The sequence below is a fragment of the Oncorhynchus masou genome, chromosome 14, assembly GCF_036934945.1.
Source record: "Oncorhynchus masou masou isolate Uvic2021 chromosome 14, UVic_Omas_1.1, whole genome shotgun sequence".
NCBI classification, from domain to species: Eukaryota; Metazoa; Chordata; class Actinopteri; order Salmoniformes; family Salmonidae; genus Oncorhynchus; species Oncorhynchus masou.
This window is the reverse complement of record NC_088225.1, coordinates 8,378,394-8,398,159: the sequence shown is the minus strand read 5'-3', so window position 1 is coordinate 8,398,159 and position 19,766 is coordinate 8,378,394. Positions and strand designations below refer to the sequence as shown.

Below are 19,766 nucleotides of genomic sequence, written 5' to 3'. Positions count from 1 at the left end.
AGACCCAGCTTTATCCGCACCCTTCATTGTAGTAAGACAGGACCCTCTGACAGGAAGTGTGTGTCGGAGACAGCGATCTACTGCTGAGTGTAGCATCAGAGAGTCTAAATCCTGTGTTTATCCCTTGTTTACCCCTGCGCTCCCACCTCAGCATGCTGCTCCACGGCTCAGCTCCCGGAGTCTTGCCACCAGACTAGGGGCCCGTGACTCCAGTCGGCGGGGAGATGGGATGGAGGGAGGTGGGCCTGATCCCTGAGCAGCAGGCTGGATGCCATCCCCTCCATCTTCCAGCTGGGCCTGTGTTGCTGCTCCTGCAGCACCTCCACGTCCTCCGCTCCTCCCCGGCAAGCCGGAATCTGTCTATGCCTGATAAGATGGCGCCAAGGCTCGCAAGGACGCACCTCTGGGTACTTGGATGCCAACGCGGCAGTCGTGGAATTAAACTTTTTAATTAGTAGCATGCCCCAGTGCCTGTCAAGAGAGTGGACCGCTGCAGTCAGTGTTGGTCTCAACATCCCCCCTCCCCTTTTCCACTTGATTAAACTCCCAAGCACCACAGAGCGCAGAGATTCCACCAGTGTCCTCAACAGAAACATATTTATTTCCCATTCCAATAACTTTGACTGGATGCAGACATGGCACAGCGCTATGACACAGACGGTACCTTCCCGCCAGAAAGCCTTTGTGTCATCTCTGTCTGGCTGTTAAACATGAGTTTATGAAGGAGAATAATCAGAACCTTCAGATTGCTGCACCACCAATTACTGTCAGTCTGTATAAATATGGATACTGGATCACACTTAAATAGCCTAATGTAACTCACTCTGTAGCAAGTTCCTACAACTGTGAATGGCAGGTTTGTGTAGCCATTTACTTGTGTATAATCACATGCACGATACAGTTGAAGTCAGAAGTTTACATACACTCATTAAAAGTCCTTTTTCAACCACGCCAAAACTATAGTTTGTTAACAAGAAATTTGTGGAAAGTCGGTTAGGACTACTTTGTGCATGACACAAGTCATTTTTCTAAAAATTGTTTACAGACAGATTATTTCACTTATAATTAATTCACTGTATCACAATTCCAATGGGCCAGAAGTTTACACTAATTTCATTGTGCCTTTAAACAGCTTGGAAAATTCCAGAAAATTATGTCATGGCTTTAGAAGCTTCTAATAGGCTTATTGACATAATTTGAGTCAATTGGAGGTGTACCTGTGGATGTATTTCAAGGCCTACCTTCAAACTCAGTGCTCTTTGCTTGACATCATGGAAAAATCAAAAGAAATCAGCCAAGATCTCAGATCTTGGGAACAATTTCCAAACGACTGAAGGTACCACATCGGTACAAACAATAGTACGCAAGTATAAACACCATGGGACCACGCAGCCGTCATACCGCTCAGGAAGGAGACGCATTCTGTCTCCTAGAGATGAACGTACTTTGGTGTGAAAAGTGCAAAATCAATCCCAGAACAATAGCAAAGGACCTTGTGAAGATGCTGGAGGAAACAAGTACAAAAGTATCTATATCCACAGTAAAATGAGTCCTATACTAACCTGAAAGGCTGCTCAGCAAGGAAGAAGCCACTGTTCCAAAACCACCATGAAAAAGCCAGACTAGGGTTTGTAACTGCACATGGGGACAAAGATTGTACTTTTTGGAGAAATATACTCTGGTCTGATGAAACAAAAATAGAACTGTTCGACCATAATGACCATCGTTATGTTTGGAGGAGAATGGGGGAGGCTTGCAAGCCGAAGAACACCATCCCAACCGTGAAGCACGGGGGTGGCAGCATCATGTTGTGGGGGTGCTTTGCCGCAGGAGGGACTGGTGCACTTCACAAAATCGATGGCATCATGAGGTAGGAAAATGACGTGGATAAATTGAAGCAACATCTCAAGACATCAGTCTGGAAGTTAAAGCTTGGTCACAAAGGGGTCTTCCAAATAGACAATGACCCAAAGCATACTTCCAAAGTTGTGGCAAAATGGCTTAAGGACAGCAAAGACCTCAATCCTATTGAAAATGTGTGGGCAGAACTGAAAAAGCCTGTGTGAGCAAGGAGGCCTCCAAACCTGACTCAGTTACACCAGCTCTGTCAGGAGGAATGGGACAAAATTCACCCAACTTATTGTGGGAAGCTTGTGGAAGGCTACGCAAAACGTTTTTACCAAATTTAAACAATTTTAAGGCAATGCTACCAAGTACTATTTGAATGTATGTAAACTTCTGACCCACTGGGAATATGATGAAAGAAATAAAAGCTGAAATAAATAATTCTCTCAACTATTATTCTGACATTTCACATTCTTAAAATAAAGTGGTGATCCTAACTGACCTAAGACAGGCCATTTTTACTAGGATTAAATGTCAGGAATTGTGAAAAACTGAGTTTAAATGTATTTGGCTAAGGTGTATGTAAACTTCCGACTTCAACTGTACCTGAGGTGTGAGCTAGGTAGCTAGCTAGCTAAATGTCTACTAGCTAGATATTTAGGTATGTATAGCTATCTAATGTGTATGTCTTTACAGCGGAACTGTGGGAACAATTCACAACACTTTATCTTTCCAGTTAAACAATATCAGCAGGTATTATCAAAATAAATTTAGTCATGAACACCATCCACACAGTATTGCACTGCCTGAGATTTTTTTTTTTTTGCAATGGAATCAGTGTTTTCTGTTGGGAGAATGTGGATTCAATTTGTTTTGTGTTACTCTAGGGTCAGCCTTGGGGGGTTATCTGGGTCTATTTCTATTGTGACACTAGAATTATGAAAGAAGTAATACTGCTGCATTCTTTGTGGCTTAGAGAGAGGACAAATCACTCTGGCAGTGGGTTAGTGCAGACATTTTCATTCTACCCCAGCTTCTTCTTGCTATTCACATGCAATACCTTACCCTCTCTCTTTGACATTCATTTCCTATTCCGTGTCATGGACAAAGCTACACCCAAACACCTAAAGTGATCATTCTCCAATTCCAGTAAAGTTGACTTTACTTGAGCTTAGAATTTAATTTGCTGATTCAATTTCCCAACACAATCAATTGGCATTGGGGCATGGTCGCCATCAAGACTCGGCCTCCCTTTAGGTTTGTGTCTGTCAAAATAGAACTGGATGGAATTCTTCCTTGCGTTCTTTTCCATTCCATCGCCAATGGGAAAACAGGGAATTCTTAGACCCCTATTTCAGTTCCATGTCATAGATGGATTGCCTGAAAATGACAGCCCCAGTCTCGCCTGTTAAATGATTTATTTTGGACCAAAAATAAAGTATAAGCACAAGTCATTTTAAGCTTGAAAGGATTCCTATCTCCCAGGGATTATTTACTTGCCGCAGAATTGCCGTGATGTGCTTCTAGTCAGAAGGAACAATGATTCCATTCAGCAAGAATGCTGCTTTACAGCCATCTTTAAATCTTCCTGAATAAGACTTCCTTTTGGGACAAATGGGCATGTCAATCATACTGGGCAAGATTCCAATTTTCCTTTCGCCTCTCCTAGAGCACTTGGTGCTGTGCATACATGCCCCTTATCGGTTGTGAGTGATGCAGTCTCATGACACAAACCCAAAAACAAGCTGATGCATTGGTTCAGTAGGAGCAGGGTTCTCTCTGACAGGGCTGGCCATGGAGCCAAGACGTCACGCAAGGGCTGTTGGGAGCATGTTTCAAATATGTGGCCGTGACCTGACATGTACTCCAGGAGTGTGTTAAGCTGAGGGATGTGGGGAGAGTGGAAATCATAACTTCTCCCTCCATGCTCCACCAGTAGCATTATTCCGCCTGCATGCCCATGACATGTTACACACAGAGCTTATTCATAGGAAATACAGCAGCTTGGCCGTATCAAGATGTAGGAATTACCTTGAGATATAGTCTGGGATGACATGGAAAGCAATTGTCATTTCTTTTCAAGGACTTGCCAAAGAACAGAGCAGAATGAAAAGGCAGTTCTAGCTATAGAAACATACAGGTGTCCTGTGAGCCCACATGCACCTCGCGCCACTGACGCCATCCACAGCTCACAACAATCTTGACAGGCTTAATTCAATTATGGCAGTGCGATGTGCTGAGACTCCGGAGGTGTGAGCTAATTCCTCTGTTTACACCCCTGAGTCACTGTCACAAACAAAGACAACACATTCATTGGCTTCCAGGAGCTTGTTTGCTGCGATTGCCCCATTGCCTTTGAAGTTTCTCATCGCTTTATGTTGTTTATTTATTCATGCTCTTTCTTTGCCTGAAATCACCATGGGGTATTCCGCTAGAATATTTTAGCACAGTGTGAAACAATGAAGGAGCTGAGTATTAGACGTGTAAACTACGCACAACACAGTCCTTACATTGAGATGGTATTCTGATTCAGAGGGGATGGGTTAAATGGGGAAGACACATTTCAGTTGAATGCATTCAGTTGTACAACTGACTAGGTATCCCCCTTTCCCTTTCCATGTTGATTGGGACTTTCAAGTAGAAGATCTTCATTGGAAGTTGTGTTTATAGAAACCCCTTTATAAGTATTTAGGTTTTTGAGTTTCAACCATCTGTATCAAGAACACTTTATTAATCAGCTCCACCATGATAATGCTGTCCTCTATTCTCAGTATAGGCTGGTGAAAGTGATTTTAATATAGAGGCTGTGGCATTGTGCCAAGCTCCTTTGAGACTTGGTCTAAGCTGATGAAATGCAAAAGGTGCTTTTAGGGATTATGCTAATTACTAATTGGTGTATAAGAAGGTGATTGTTTTTCCTGGATAATTTGGATTATTGGGATTAGAGATTTAGTTGCAAGTTAACGTGCTCTTCCTGTTTTAATGGGGCCATTAGCTCCTCCCAACCATGTGAAGCCAACTCTTAGCTAATGTGGCTGAGAGTTTTTCTTTATGCCTGTAACATGCTCAGCCACACACGTGTGCAGGGCAACACACGAGGAAATGTGTTTCATTGAAATCACGTTTAAAGATGCTTGTGTGTTTAAAAGAAAAGTTACATATCCCATAATCCTCTATGTATGGGGGTACAAAGGGGTACACAGTCAGACATCACAGGTACAATCACGTTTCCCCATGGTCTTGATTTTCTGTTGAATGTCAGGATTTAGCTTTGTATTTAGCTTTGTATCGTTCCAAAAAAAGATAGATGCCAAACTGTAGTTACAGTATATTTTCATTTTATTTTTTTATTTCACCTTTATTTAACCGGGTAGGCTAGTTGAGAACAAGTTCTCATTTGCAACTGCGACCTGGCCAAGATAAAGCATAGCAGTGTGAACAGACAACACAGAGAGTAAACAATTAACAAGTCAATAACACAGTAGACAAAAAGAGAGTCTATATGCATTGTGTGCAAAAGGCATGAGGAGGTAGGCAAATAATTACAATTTTGCAGATTAACACTGGAGTGATAAATGATCAGATGGTCATGTACAGGTAGAGATATTGGTGTGCAAAAGAGCAGAAAAGTAAATAAATAAAAACAGTATGGGGATGAGGTAGGTAAAATTGGGTGGGCTATTTACCGATAGACTATGTACAGCTTCAGCGATCGGTTAGCTATTCACAAGATATGTTTCAGAGCAGGAAGAAAAGATAGGAGTGAAAACATGCCAACCCATACCCAGGGCTATAGCAGGATTAGACTCTCTTTTTGTCTGAGGTTTTTCTTTAGATATGTGAGCTACACTTGGTTATTCATCCCGTTCATTTTCAGTATGCCTGGTATGACTCTACTCACGGTCTCCTTCCACTCCCATCGACCTCCAGTTTGTTTCACATCTGCATGACTCGAGGAGGGAGAATGTTAAGTATGAATAGATTTTTAAATAAGCATACATTTACCTTCAGACACCTGCGAACATATTGGGCTCGTCCTGTATTGCAAAACAGGCTATTTTAATTGATCTTTGTGATGAACATTGAGGACAGACCACCCTGTCTTTGCAGTCAAGGTGACTTTGGCATCACAATCCTATACCGAGTCCCTTGTTTTTTTTCATGATGGGACAACTTACCATGAAAGCGCATCTGGGCAGAGGTGAGAAGGTAACAGTGCTGTAACTAATGGGTTTATTTAATTTAATTTACTGCCTGTGGCCCCCAGGTCATTGGAGGCATGCTGGCCACAGTGAGATTTGAGGTTGCAGTGGGAAAGAAAGAAAGATTAACCCTCTTTTCAAAAGGGCAAATTTCACTCATGTCATGCTGGATTTTCTTGCCGAGATAGCAGGCCAGTATAAATCTGCAGAACTAAATGAATACAGGTTTGCGGTGAAATGGGCCTCTCAAGCTTATTTCGTACAAACCACCTAATCAACGTCACGCTGGGGCCATGCTCGCTGGGCTGGGGAATCGGTCATAAATGAAAGCTTTGTCAACATGTCCTCAGATGGATGCAAGGGAGCATTTGCAATAACAATTGCTTCTTGATTCGAAACGTTGACGTGCCAACGGAAGGTTAATTGGGCATATCTAACGCGATTGAAGTTTATTTGGGGGGATAGTTGTGAGGGTTATTATTTTCCTAATGATTAAAGGTATATAATTCTGTAGAACAGCATGGTAGGGTTGTTGCTGTCATCACTAACACCGGCTTTTAGCTAAATATTATCTTTGATGCCATTGTTGTAGTCACGTCTCTCCGTATATATTTCTGGCCACATTGTCTCCAATTAACAGTCTCACAATTTTCTGATGCAATCAGTGGAATATAAATGAAGCAATCCCAGCAGCCTCTGGCTCTGCGTCGTCTCAGCCTTACGCTGAATCACTCGCTGTTAGATCTGTGCTGTAATAAACCCACTTTTTACAGGGCTAAACACGTACTCACTGCACCTTGGGTAAACTCAACAAACGCTTCAGGGTTTCAAAATTAATGTTGCATAATAATTAGTTAACCAACAGTGCGATGCAAGAGGAAGGAATTTACACCTTGTGTTTAATAACAGATAGTTAAATTTGTCTTGCTACTAATGTTACATGTGTTTCTTCATGCTATTTAATAGTTGGGACTCACTTAGCTGGCTCCTTCCCTCCACACAGATGGATCTGCACAAACACACCCATTTGATGTTTTTCCTTTCAGTAGATTTTTGGTTTGTGGTGGCAAGACAGTGTAAAACACTGAAAACTGCCTACAAAACACTGGTGGTTGCTCATGGCGGAATCCGATCAAAACAAAGACGCTGTGATTGGTTAGTTCACTCAGCCAGCCATTGGCTGCTTGATGGGTTGATCTGCATTCTAGCGGATGTTATCGAAGTACATTTTTTAGGCATTTTCTCTTATAGGGTACTCCAGGTGTAATATGATCACTCTCCTTCTCGCCTGTCTGTTGGGCTAACCCAATTCTAAAGCTGTGAGAGGGGTGTGTGTTGTTGTGCGTTCGAGACGAGTGAATGTCCAAAGTCAAACCAAAAAGGCAAAAGACATCTCACGGTACCACCCATAGATGAAGAGACTTACACTCTTAAAAGCCGAGTGCAGTCAAACGTGTGATTTTTACAGTGTTTTATATACACTGCTCAAAAAAAATCAAGGGAACACTTAAGCAACACAATGTAACTCCAAGTCAATCACACTTCTGTGAAATCAAACTGTCCACTTAGGAAGCAACACTGATTGACAATAAATTTCACATGCGAATGGAATAGACAACAGGTGGAAATTATAGGCAATTAGCAAGACACCCCCAATAAAGGAGTGGTTCTGCAGGTGGTAACCACAGGCCACTTTTCAGTTCCTATGCTTCCTGGCTGATGTTTTGGTCACTTTTGTATGCTGGCGGTGCTTTCACTCTAGTGGTAGCATGAGACGGAGTCTACAACCCACACAAGTGGCTCAGGTAGTACAGCTCATCCAGGATGGCACATCAATGCGAGCTGTGGCAAGAAGGTTTGCTGTGTCTGTCAGCGTAGTGTCCAGAGCATGGAGGCGCTACCAGGAAACAGGCCAGTACATCAAGAGACGTGGAGGAGGCCGTCGGAGGGCAACAACCCAGCAGCAGGACCGCTACCTCCGCCTTTGTGCAAGGAGGAGCAGGAGGAGCACTGCCAGAGCCCTGCATAATGACCTCTAGCAGGCCACAAATGTGCATGTGTCTGCTCAAACGGTCAAAAACAGACTCCATGAGAGTGGTATGAGGGCCCGACATCCACAGGTGGGGGTTGTGCTTACAGCCCAACACCGTGCAGGACGTTTGGCATTTGCCAGAGAACACCAAGATTGGCAAATTCGCCACTGGCACCCTGTGCTCTTCACAGATGAAAGCAGGTTCACACTGAGCACATGTGACAGACGTGACAGAGTCTGGAGACGCAGTGGAGAACGTTCTGCTGCCTGCAACATCCTCCAGCGTGACTGGTGTTGGCGGTGGATCAGTCATGGTGTGGGGTGGCATTTCTTTGGGGGGCCGCACAGCCCTCCATGTGCTCGCCAGAGGTAGCCTGACTGCCATTAGGTACCGAGATGAGATCCTCAGACCCCTTGTGAGACCTTATACTGGTGCGGTTGGCCCTGGGTTTCTCCTAATTCAAGACAATGCTAGACCTCATGTGGCTGGAGTGTGTCAGCAGTTCCTGCAAGAGGAAGGCATTGATGCTATGGACTGGCCCGCCCGTTCCCCAAACCTGAATCCAATTGAGCACATCTGGGACATCATGTCTCACTCCATCCACCAACGCCACGTTGCACCACAGACTGTCCAGCAGTTGGCGGATGCTTTAGTCCAGGTCTGGGGGGAGATCCCTCAGGAGACCATCCGCCACCTCATCAGGAGCATGCCCAGGCGTTGTAGGGAGGTCATACAGGCACGTGGAGGCCACACACACTACTGAGCCTCATTTTGGCTTGTTTTCAGGACATTACATCAAAGTTGGATCAGCATGTAGTGTGGTTTTCCACTTTAATTTTGAGTGTGACTCCAAATCCAGACCTCCATGGATTGATACATTTGATTTCCATTGATAATATTTGTGTGATTTTGTTGTCAGCACATTCAACTATGTAAAGAAAAAAGTATTTCATAAGAATATTTCATTCATTCAGATCTAGGATGTGTTATTTTAGTGTTCCCTTTATTTTTTTGAGCAGTGTATATTACCACACTATGAGTGACTTAAATAAAGAAAGATTTGTCTTAAAATTATAACTGATTATTTTCCCTTTCATGCGATATATACAGTGGTTTGCATCATCTCTTGTTTTGTAGCTTTTTTTTGTGCGCTTTCCTATAAATATGGGGAAGCGGAAAATGTCTTTGTAGATCTCATTAGATGTTCCATGAATTTTTCCATACAGTATGGCATTTGGATCAACTTAAATGATAACTGCATTTGTTCCCCAATTGTCTTCATTCTACTACGTTCTAGTTATCCGTATTCAAGTGTTTCATCATCAGTGCATGATGGGAATTTTTTAGTTTGTAGTTTTAACGTAACTGCTCCGTTGGACTACAGCTCTCACCGGGAGCCTTCACACTCAGATTAGCCGCACCGTGTTTCTAAATTGTTCTGACAGGTGATTTGCCCATTGTCTTTTGATGAGTTGTTCACATTCTGATATAGCAAAGTTTCTGTGCATAAAAATTCCACCGTAAATGTGATTCACAATTGAATGTCTTTGCTTGACTGAGTGCACCAGTTTATTTGTAAATGTCTCAACTTTTTTGGTATAATCGCCTTAGGCATGGTTGAAATACTGGATGCTGCTTCTTGCTCCCAAACCAGTTCACTCAGGCCACCATCAGACTGCAGCTGAAGTGTAGGCTGAGTTTAGGTTATTGTAGTGTAAGTCAAAATGATCTGTCCCCCGTATCCTCACGAGTTTGAACAGGAAAAGAGAAGGTAGGTAATGTAACGTTTTCATATTGAACAGCGTCTTTATTAAGGCAAAATTCTAAAACTAGCCCTAGTAATACAGGACTATGGTAATGAATATCAGTGAAAAACAGTATAGTGTTCAGACAAACCTTGACATTGAAAGGGCATGCCCCCCCCAACTCAAATAAATGGTGCCCCACAGAGCCAGACATGGCCCTGGCATTCCCCACATTTTAGTTCCTTTTGTTTCACGAGTCAAGGGCCATTTTCTATCAGACTTGTCCATTATCTGAGTCTGAAAGACACAGCAAGGTCCACCACATGGTCTGTCAATTTGTGAACCTCACCAGAGCAGTCCTGGTGTGATAATGAATGTAATTTCTTTTCTCCTATGGCACAGACCCAATTATTTAAAATGCAGTCAGGCCTGTGGACCTGTGCATGTGGCGAAGTGTAAGATACACCAAATAGTCATCTTCACCCACTCCTAGATGAAAATAATTGTCAATGATAATGTATTTCTTTATTATAAGGAAAGTAAATGTTTTAATACAGAAACATGTTCCAATAGGGCTTCAATAGGGACAGGAATCTTTCCTAATAATGTCACGTGGCTAGGAAAACTCCTGGCCCCAGCATCAACCATGCATTTCTTAACATTCTACAATGCTGCCCGCTGTGCTGGTTCATCTATTTGGCTTGCACCCGACCAGAACTGACAACCCACTGGATTGACTGACTGTCACCAAGGCACCCCCTATAAAACCGTATCAGCCCAACCTGAGGTTGTGATCCCAGCCTCGTGTTGTGTCTGGCTAGGGCATGTTTGTTTTGGAGAGAGCACTCTGCCTTCCTTGGCTGTCCTCTTTATTGCAGCGGCCCCTAATAGCTTGATTTAATGCACTCTCAGAGGTCAGATATTGCGCTGGCAGCCACAGACCACTTCCTTCCTCACTGCCCCATTAATAGCAGCAAACAAATCAGAGATGCACTGTAAATTCTCTCCCTGGCATATTGGAGCTGTTTGGATGGGAGACGTGGACAGATTTATTATGGGGAAGAAGGATATCTCTAGAAAAGACTAGCCAGGTTTTTTTCCCCCTCTCTCTCCAAGACATGGGCTGTGTGAACACTAATTAAATGTATTATTCCCAGTAGGATAGCTTCGCTAGTGTTCCGTCACATATCCTCTGATCCTTATGGTATGTCTGTGCAAGATGCGTACTGTATGTAGAGTCATGTGCAGGGTCACACATCAACTTCTTCAGTGACCTCATAAAGACTTGTAGTAAAGGCTGTTTATCCTGACCTGCTTTTCACAGGACTACTTTCCCCAAAGAAGAAGCTCGCTCTCAAGTGGTTTCGTTCGTCAGTGAGGTTCGATAATTGTGCCTTGTAAAAAGACCAGATGTGTACAGTGACAGTCAGAAGCATATCAGTCCAGAATCTTTGACATTGTGCATCTCGGCTTTGTAAAGTCATGTGTTGTGTTTTCATGGACTATCACCTAAATATTCACTACCTGTCAAAAGTTTTAGAACACCTACTCATTCAAGGGTTTTTCTTTATTTATACTATTTTCTACATTGTGGAATAACAGTGAAGACATCAAAACTATGAAATAACACATATGGAATCATGTAAACTGCCCCTTTTTCAGGACCATGTCTTTCAAAGGTAATTCGTAAAAATCTAAATAACTTCACAGATCTTCATTGTAAAGGGTTTAAAGCCTGTTTCCCATGCTTGTTCAATGAACCATAAACAATTAATGAACATGCACCTGTGGAACAGTCTTTAAGTAGGCAATTGTCACAGTTATGAAAACTTTGGACACTAAAGAGGCCTTTCTACTGACTCTGAAAAACACAAAAAGAAAGATGCCCGGGGTCCCTGCCCATCTGCGTGAACCTGCCTCAGGCATGCTGCAATGAGGCATGAAGACTGCAGATGTGGCCAGGACAATAAATTGCAATGTCCGTACTGTGAGACGCCTAAGACAGCGCTACAGGGAGACAGGACAGACAGCTGATCGTCCTTGCAGTGACAGACCATGTGTAACAACACCTGCACAGGATCGGTACATCCGAACATCACACCTGTGGGACAGGTATAGGATGGCAACAACAACTGCCCGAGTTACACCAGGAACGCACAATCCCTCCATCAGTGCTCAGAGTGTCCGCAATAGGCTGAGAGAGGCTGGACTGAAGGCTTATAGGCCTGTTGTAAGGCAGGTCCTCAGCAGACATCACCGGTAACAACGTCGCCTATGGGCACAAACCCACCGTCGCTGGACCAGACAGGACTGGAAAAAAGTGCTCTTCACTGACGAGTCGCAGTTTTGTCTCACCGGGGGTGATGGTCAGATTTGCGTTTATCGTTGAAGGAATGAGTATTACACCAAGGCCTGTATTCTGGAGCGGGATCAATTTGGAGGTGGAGGGTCCGTCATGATCTGGGGCGATGTGTCACAGCATCATTGGACTGAGCTTGTTGTCATTGCAGGCAATCTCAATGCTGTGCATTACTGGGAAGACACCCTCCTCCCTCATGTGGTACCCTTCCTGCAGGCTCATCCTGACATGACTCTCCAGCATGACAATGCCACCAGCCATACTGCTTGTTCTGGGCGGGATTTCCTGCAAGACAGGAATGTCAATGTTCTGCCATGGCCAGCGAAGAGCCCGGATCTCAATCCCATTGAGCACGCCTGGGACCTGTTGGATTGGAGGGTGAGTGCTAGGGCCATTCCCCCCAGAAATGGCTGGGAACTTGCAGGTGCCTTGGTGGAAGAGTGGGGTAACATCTAACAGCCTGAACTGACAAATCTGGTGCAGTCCATGAGGAGGAGATGCACTGCAGTACTTAATGCAGCTGGTGGCCACACCAGATACTGACTGTTGTTTTTGATTTTGATCCCCCCTCTGTTCAGGGACACATTATTCCATTTCTGCTAGTCACATGTCTGTGGAACTTGTTCAGTTTTTCAGTTTATGTCTCAGTTGTTGTTGAATCTGGTTATGTTCATACAAATATTTACACGTCAAGTTTGCTGAAAATAAACGCAGTTGACAGTGTGAGAACGTTTCTTTTTTTGCTGAGTTTAGTAGCCCAAAAATTATTAAACAAATAAAAATATATTTGAGATTTGAGATAATTCAAATAGCCACCGTTTCCCTTGATGACACCTTTGCACACTATTGGCATTCTCTTAACCAGCATTATGAGGTAGTCACCTGGAATGCATTTAAATTAACAGGTGTGCCTTCTTAAGTTAAGTTGTACGTTTGAACCAGTCAGTTGTTGTGACAAGGTAGGGGTGGTATACAGACGATAGCCTATTTGGTAAAAGACCAAGTCCATATTAGGCAAGATTAGCTCAAATAAGCAAAGAGAAACAACAGTTCATCTTTACTTTAAGACATCAAGGTCAGTCAAGAACTTTGAAAGTTTCTTTAAGTGCAGTCACAAAAACCATCAACCGTTATGGTGAAACTGGCTCTCATGAGGACCGCCACAGGAATGGAAGACCCACAGTTACCTCTGCAGCAGAGGATAAGTTCATTAGAGTTGTCAGCCCAAATAAATGCTTCACAGAGTTCAATTATCAGACACATCTCAACATCGACTGTTCAGAGGAGTCTGTGTGAATCAGGCCTTCATGGTCAAATTGCTGCAAAGACACCACTACTAAAGGACACCAATAAGAAGAAGAGACTTGATTGGGCCATTAAACATGAGCAATGGACAATATACCAGTGGAAAGCCCAAATTAGACATTTTTGGTTCCAACCACTGTGTCTTTGTGAGATGTAGTGTGGATGAATGGATGATCTCCGCATGTGTATTTCGCACCGTAAAGCATGGAGGAGGAGGTGTGATGGTGTGGGGGTGTTTTGCTGGTGACATTCAGTGATTTATTTAGAATTTAAGGCACACTTAACCAGCATGGCTACCACAACATTCTGCAGCAATACGCTATCCCATCTGGTTTGCCCTTAGTTGGACTATCATTTGTTTTTCAACAGGACAATAACCCAACACACCTCCAGGCTGTGTAATAGCTATTTTCCGTAGAAGGAGAGTGATGGAGTGCTGCATCAAATGACCTGGCCTCCACAATACTCCGACCTCAACCAAATTGAGATGGTTTGAAATGAGTCGGACCGCAGAGGGAATGAAAAGCAGCCAACAAGTGCTCAGCATATGTGGGAACTCCTTCAAAACGGTTGTAAAAGCATTCCAGGTGAAGCTGGTTGAGAGAATGCCAAGAGTGTGCAAAGCTGTCATGAAGGCAAAGGGTGGCTACTTTGAAGAATCTAAAATATATTTTGATTTGTTTAACACTTTTTTTGTTACTACATACAGTGCCTTGCGAAAGTATTCGGCCCCCTTGAACTTTGCGACCTTTTGCCACATTTCAGGCTTCAAACATAAAGATATAAAACTGTATTTTTTTGTGAAGAATCAACAACAAGTGGGACACAATCATGAAGTGGAACGACATTTATTGGATATTTCAAACTTTTTTAACAAATCAAAAACTGAAAAATTGGGCGTGCAAAATTATTCAGCCCCCTTTTGCTGCGATTACAGCTGTAAGTCGCTTGGGGTATGTCTCTATCAGTTTTGCACATCGAGAGACTGAAATTTTTTCCCATTCCTCCTTGCAAAACAGCTCGAGCTCAGTGAGGTTGGATGGAGAGCATTTGTGAACAGCAGTTTTCAGTTCTTTCCACAGATTCGATTGGATTCAGGTCTGGACTTTGACTTGGCCATTCTAACACCTGGATATGTTTATTTTTTTAACCATTCCATTGTAGATTTTGCCATATGGGTTATTGTCCTGATTTTGCCATAATTCCATATGTGTTATTTCATTGTTTTGATGTCATCACTATTATTCTACAATGTAGAAAATAGTAAAGTAAAGAAAAACCCTCGAATGCGTAGGTGTTCTGAAACTTTATACCGGTAGTGTATACCCGATATGAAGCCGTAAATTGGAATAACCCTTTCTCAGACAGCCCTTTCCTTCCAATCACATCTCGGCTTTGCAGCGGTATGATGAAATATTTCCTTTCATCAAATGATGCGTATTTGGTCAGACAGGATAATTATTATTCTTGTCAGCATGTGTTTATCTTGATGTAGCCCTCAATAATCAACAAGATCCAACAAGCACATTTCATTCAGGTGCCACTGGAGTCAAAGCCCTTGAATTTCTAAGAAGCACTGCACAACATCATTTTCAACAATAGTGGTAAAATGAGTTCCTTACACAATGTTAAACATTTAACTTGTATTTCACACTGTAAATATAGCACAAGGGTGTATACAGTGGGGCAAAAAAAGTATTTAGTCAGCCACCAATTGTGCAAGATCTCCCACTTAAAAGATGAGAGAGGCCTGTAAGGTATACTTCAACTATGACAGACAAAATGAGAAAAAAATCCAGAAAATCACATTGTAGGATTTTTAATGAATTTATTTGCAAATTATGGTGGAAAATAAGTATTTGGTCAATAACAAAAGTTTATCTCAATACTTTGTTATATACCCTTTGTCGGCAATGACAGAGGTCAAACGTTTTCTGTAAGTCTTCAAAAGGTTTTCACACACTGTTGCTGGTATTTTGGCTCATTCCTCCATGCAGATCTCCTCTAGAGCAGTTGCTGGGCAACACGGACGTTCAACTCCCTCCAAAGATTTTCTATGGGGTTGAGATCTGGAGACTGGCTAGGCAACCCAGGACCTTGAAATTATTCTTACGAAGCCACTCCTTTATTGCCTGGGCGGTGTGTTTGGGATCATTGTCATGCTGAAAGACCCAGCCATTTTTAATCTTCAATGCCCTCGCTGATGGAAGGAGGTTTTCACTCAAAATCTCACGATACATGGCCCCATTCATTCTTACCTTTACACGGATCAGTCGTCCTGGTCCCTTTGCAGAAAACAGCCCCAAAGCATGATGTTTCCACCCCCATGCTTCACAGTAGGTATGGTGTTCTTTAGATGCAACTCAGCATTCTTTGTCCTCCAAACACGACGAGTTGAGTTTTTACCAAAAAGTTATATTTTGATTTCATCTGACAATATGACATTCTCCCAATCTTCTTCTGGATCATCTAAATTATCTCTAGCAAACTTCAGATGGGCCTGGACATGTACTGGCTTAAGCAGGGGGACACGTCTGGCACTGCGGGATTTGAGTCCCTGGCGGCGTAGTGTGTTACTGATGGTAGGCTTTGTTACTTTGGTCCCAGCTCTCTGCAGGCCATTCACTAGGTCCCCCCGTGTGGTTCTGGGATTTTTGCTCACCGTTCTTTTGATCATTTTGACCCCATGGGGTGAGATCTTGCGTGGAGCCCCAGATCGAGGGAGATGTATGTCTTGTATGTCTTCCATTGCCTAATAATTGCTCCCACAGTCAAACCAAGCTGCTTCTTCAAACCAAGCTGCTTACCTATTGCAGATTCAGTCTTCCCAGCCTGGTGCAGGTCTACAATTTTGTTTCTGGTGTCCTTTGACAGCTCTTTGGTCTTGGCCATAGTGAAGTTTGGAGTGTGACTGTTTGAGGTTGTGGACAGGTGTCTTTTATACTGATAACAAGTTCAAACAGGTGCCATTAATATAGGCAACGAGTGGAGGACAGAGGAGCCTCTTAAAGAAGAAGTTACAGGTCTGTGAGAGACAGAAATCTTGCTTGAAAATTCCAGGCCTCTCTCATCTTTTTTAAGTGGGAGAACTTGCACAATTGGTGGCTGACTAAATACTTTTTTGTCCCACTGTATATCAGAGCCTTCATTGTTCAATATTTTTATTGTCATGACTACATTTGAGAATCATCGACTATGTTTCCTAGGATAAATGGAACAAAGTCAAACATGTGGTTTCCATATATTTGATACCATTCCATTTATTCCATTCCAGTCATTTTTTAAATTTATTCATTATTTTACCAGGTAAGTTGACTGAGAACATGTTCTCATTTGCAGCAACAACCTGGGGAATAGTTACAGGGGAGAGGAGGGGATGAATGAGCCAATGGTAAACAGGGGATTATTAGGTGACCGTGATGGTTTGAGGGCCAGATTGGGAATTTAGCCAGGACACCGGGGTTAACACCCCTACGATAAGTGCCATGGGATCTCTAATGACCTCAGAGAGTCAGGACACCCGTTTAACGTCCCATCCGAAGACGGCACCCTACACAGGGCAGTGTCCCCAATCACTGCCCTTGGGAATTGGGATGTTTTTTTAGATCAGAGGAAAGAGTGCCTCCTACTGGCCCTCCAACACCACTTCCAGCAGCATTTGGTCTCCCATCCAGCAACTGACCAGTACCAACCCTGTTTAGCTTCAGAAGCAAGCCAGCAGTGGTATGCAGGGTGGTATGCTGCTGGCATACAATGAGCTGTCCCCTTACAGCTCCTCCATCCAGCTTGCTCTGATCCCAGGGTGCATTTACTGTAAAGGCATGACTGTATTTGAAGCGTTTCTCAGAAGCTTTTCATAACCAACCTTCCCTGTAGATGTGACACGAGCACAGCTGCTTTGAAAAAATTACCCAGAAACCCTTTTTTTGAAATAAAGTTATTGGGAATTGGCCACTACACTTGTCAACAATCACTTAGAGAGACATGGAAAAGCTACATAACTGTCAACCCTTCTGTAGCTTATCTTTAAAGGCCTTCATTATGGGTTAGAGCCATATACTTAGGGTTTTATAAAATGTATGAAACCAACTGGCCGGTGATCGTAAATGAATCATGTTGTGGTGTATAAACCCGGGACGGTAGTGATTTTTAGGCAGAAAGAGCTCGAGTAATGCTGAATCACTGAGGCAGATGTCTGTATTTAGACAGGACAGGTAGCATATTTGAGCAACAGATACTCTAGGGAGTAAAAAACCTTTCAGCAAGCTCTCTGTTTGAGCTTGTGATTTACAGTGTTTCTGACAATTACAAAACTTGCCTTGGAAATGCACAGTCCTCTTCTTATACTCTTTTCCATATTGTTCCTACACCCACTTCTCCCACTGCATTCTCACCTTCACTTTCCTTATGAAGCATAAACTGCCTTGGGGCTACTCTCATGCAACAATGGTTCACACTGTCCATAACACAGAAAAGCATTCACCTTACTCACAGGAGACCATGACTATTTCAACAGTGTGGACCTCTTGTCGCAGAACCTCTTGTCGCGAGGGAGGACGGTATTGTATGCGATTGAAACGTAGAGATTTTGCCCATCCCTGTATCACTTGATTATGTTGTGGAGAAAGAAAACTTCACAAGGAGTGGAATATCAATTTTCTCTCCTGTTCTAAAAATCAAAGACTTGGTATTAATTACACACATAAACAAAGCAGCCTTTTTAATGGTGATCAACATCAAAGGTAGTGGCGGACTCAACAAAAAAATTGTGTGTGTGTGTGTGTGTGTGTGTGTGTGTGTGTGTGTGTGTGTGTGTGTGTGTGTGTGTGTGTGTGCGTGTGTGCGTGCGTGCGTGCGTGCGTGCGTGCGTGCGTGCATTATGTTTTGTGTCAGCCTGTCAGTCTGTCTGTGTGTTTTTGTTTGTGCTGAATGAGAATATTTTCAATGTGGAAAGTCTACGATGATTCATACTTTACTCAAGGAAAAAGGCAACATGTTGGTCTGCCCCACTAAATAACCAACATCATTATGAATTCTATTTCTCTCCCCTCGCTATTAAAAATGAACAGGCCCGCTATGGCTGCAAAACTTGGCAGCAGGGACTTGGTCTTGATTTGCGGGGGAACCAATAAAACGGCTTGGCGGGGGCGGCCATTCTCAGATGTTAAGACATATGAATTATGCAGAAACCAGCTGTTCCAATATTTATCACTATGTGTGAATATTCTTTAATGCATATGGGGGAAGCCAAAGTCATTATATCTGTTACATATTTAGGCATACATTTGGTTGATGGATGCTAAAGGATGAAATATGAGGGTATTAAGAATTGCACTTCATGCAAATCCTTAAATACGGTTTGCAGTGTTCGGTATTGTGCTAGCATAACAATATCCCAATAAAATGTCTTCAGCTGCTCAATGGTAAGTGATCTCATTATTTAGAATTGGGCTTTATAGTCAACAGAAAGGAATTTTGAGGCAACCAGGAGAGTGAAAGGATCTCATGTTTCCTTTCTTTTTTTTTAACACCCTATCTAAATTATGCACCATAGCATTGTTTATGCGTCAAACCAGGCCTCGTTCCAGAATTCTCACAAAGAAGCTCAGTATTAATTGGCAACAACAGAATGGAGACACAGCAAACAGACACCTTTCTCACTCGGTCCACGATGCAAATCATATTCAGTATGGGGAAAAGCAGAGCCCACTGTCTTTTAAGTTTCATCCCCTCAGTTCTAATGCCAAATTCAGTTGAGTTGTGCAGTGTTTAACCTCTCCACCTCCGGATCCCCAAGTCTCCGAAAGGAATATCCTGACCAAAATGAATGCAGGGGTAGACGGCGATTGGAGAGGTGAATGAGGGATTGTGAATGACGCTGAGATAATTGGGGTCTGCTGCAGCTCTCTTTCCCCCTCTCAGATCCAGGGGCAGCCAATGGAAGGGGAGACAGGGTGGAGAAGAGGTCAAAAAAGACTTACTCAGCAGTGGAACACATTTGAGGTGGGCATGCACACAACCTCTACTTCCTTGTACTCTCATAGTGGCCCCTTTAGTACACAGGGAGTGAGTTAGGTAGATAGATTGCGTGCATCTCATCTATATTGAGAGTTACTCCTCAGCGGTGCTATCAGCGGCCCCGGTGAAGAGTGCTGACCACGCTTGAGGGGGAATTGGGGGAGTGGCTAAGTGGTGCACCTTGGCGAAGGCTGGGTGTACCCACGAGACACTCACAACACTGACACATGCTTTCACTTTTGCTAATAAATCATTGAAG

The 19,766-nt window shown here is 43.1% G+C and overlaps 1 protein-coding gene across 1 annotated transcript in view; it reads left to right on the top strand.

Moving 5' to 3' along the window:
• hs3st4 (heparan sulfate (glucosamine) 3-O-sulfotransferase 4) overlaps positions 1–19,766 on the top strand; it is an 89,483-nt gene that overhangs the window by 4,031 nt on the left and 65,686 nt on the right. The window lies entirely within an intron of this gene.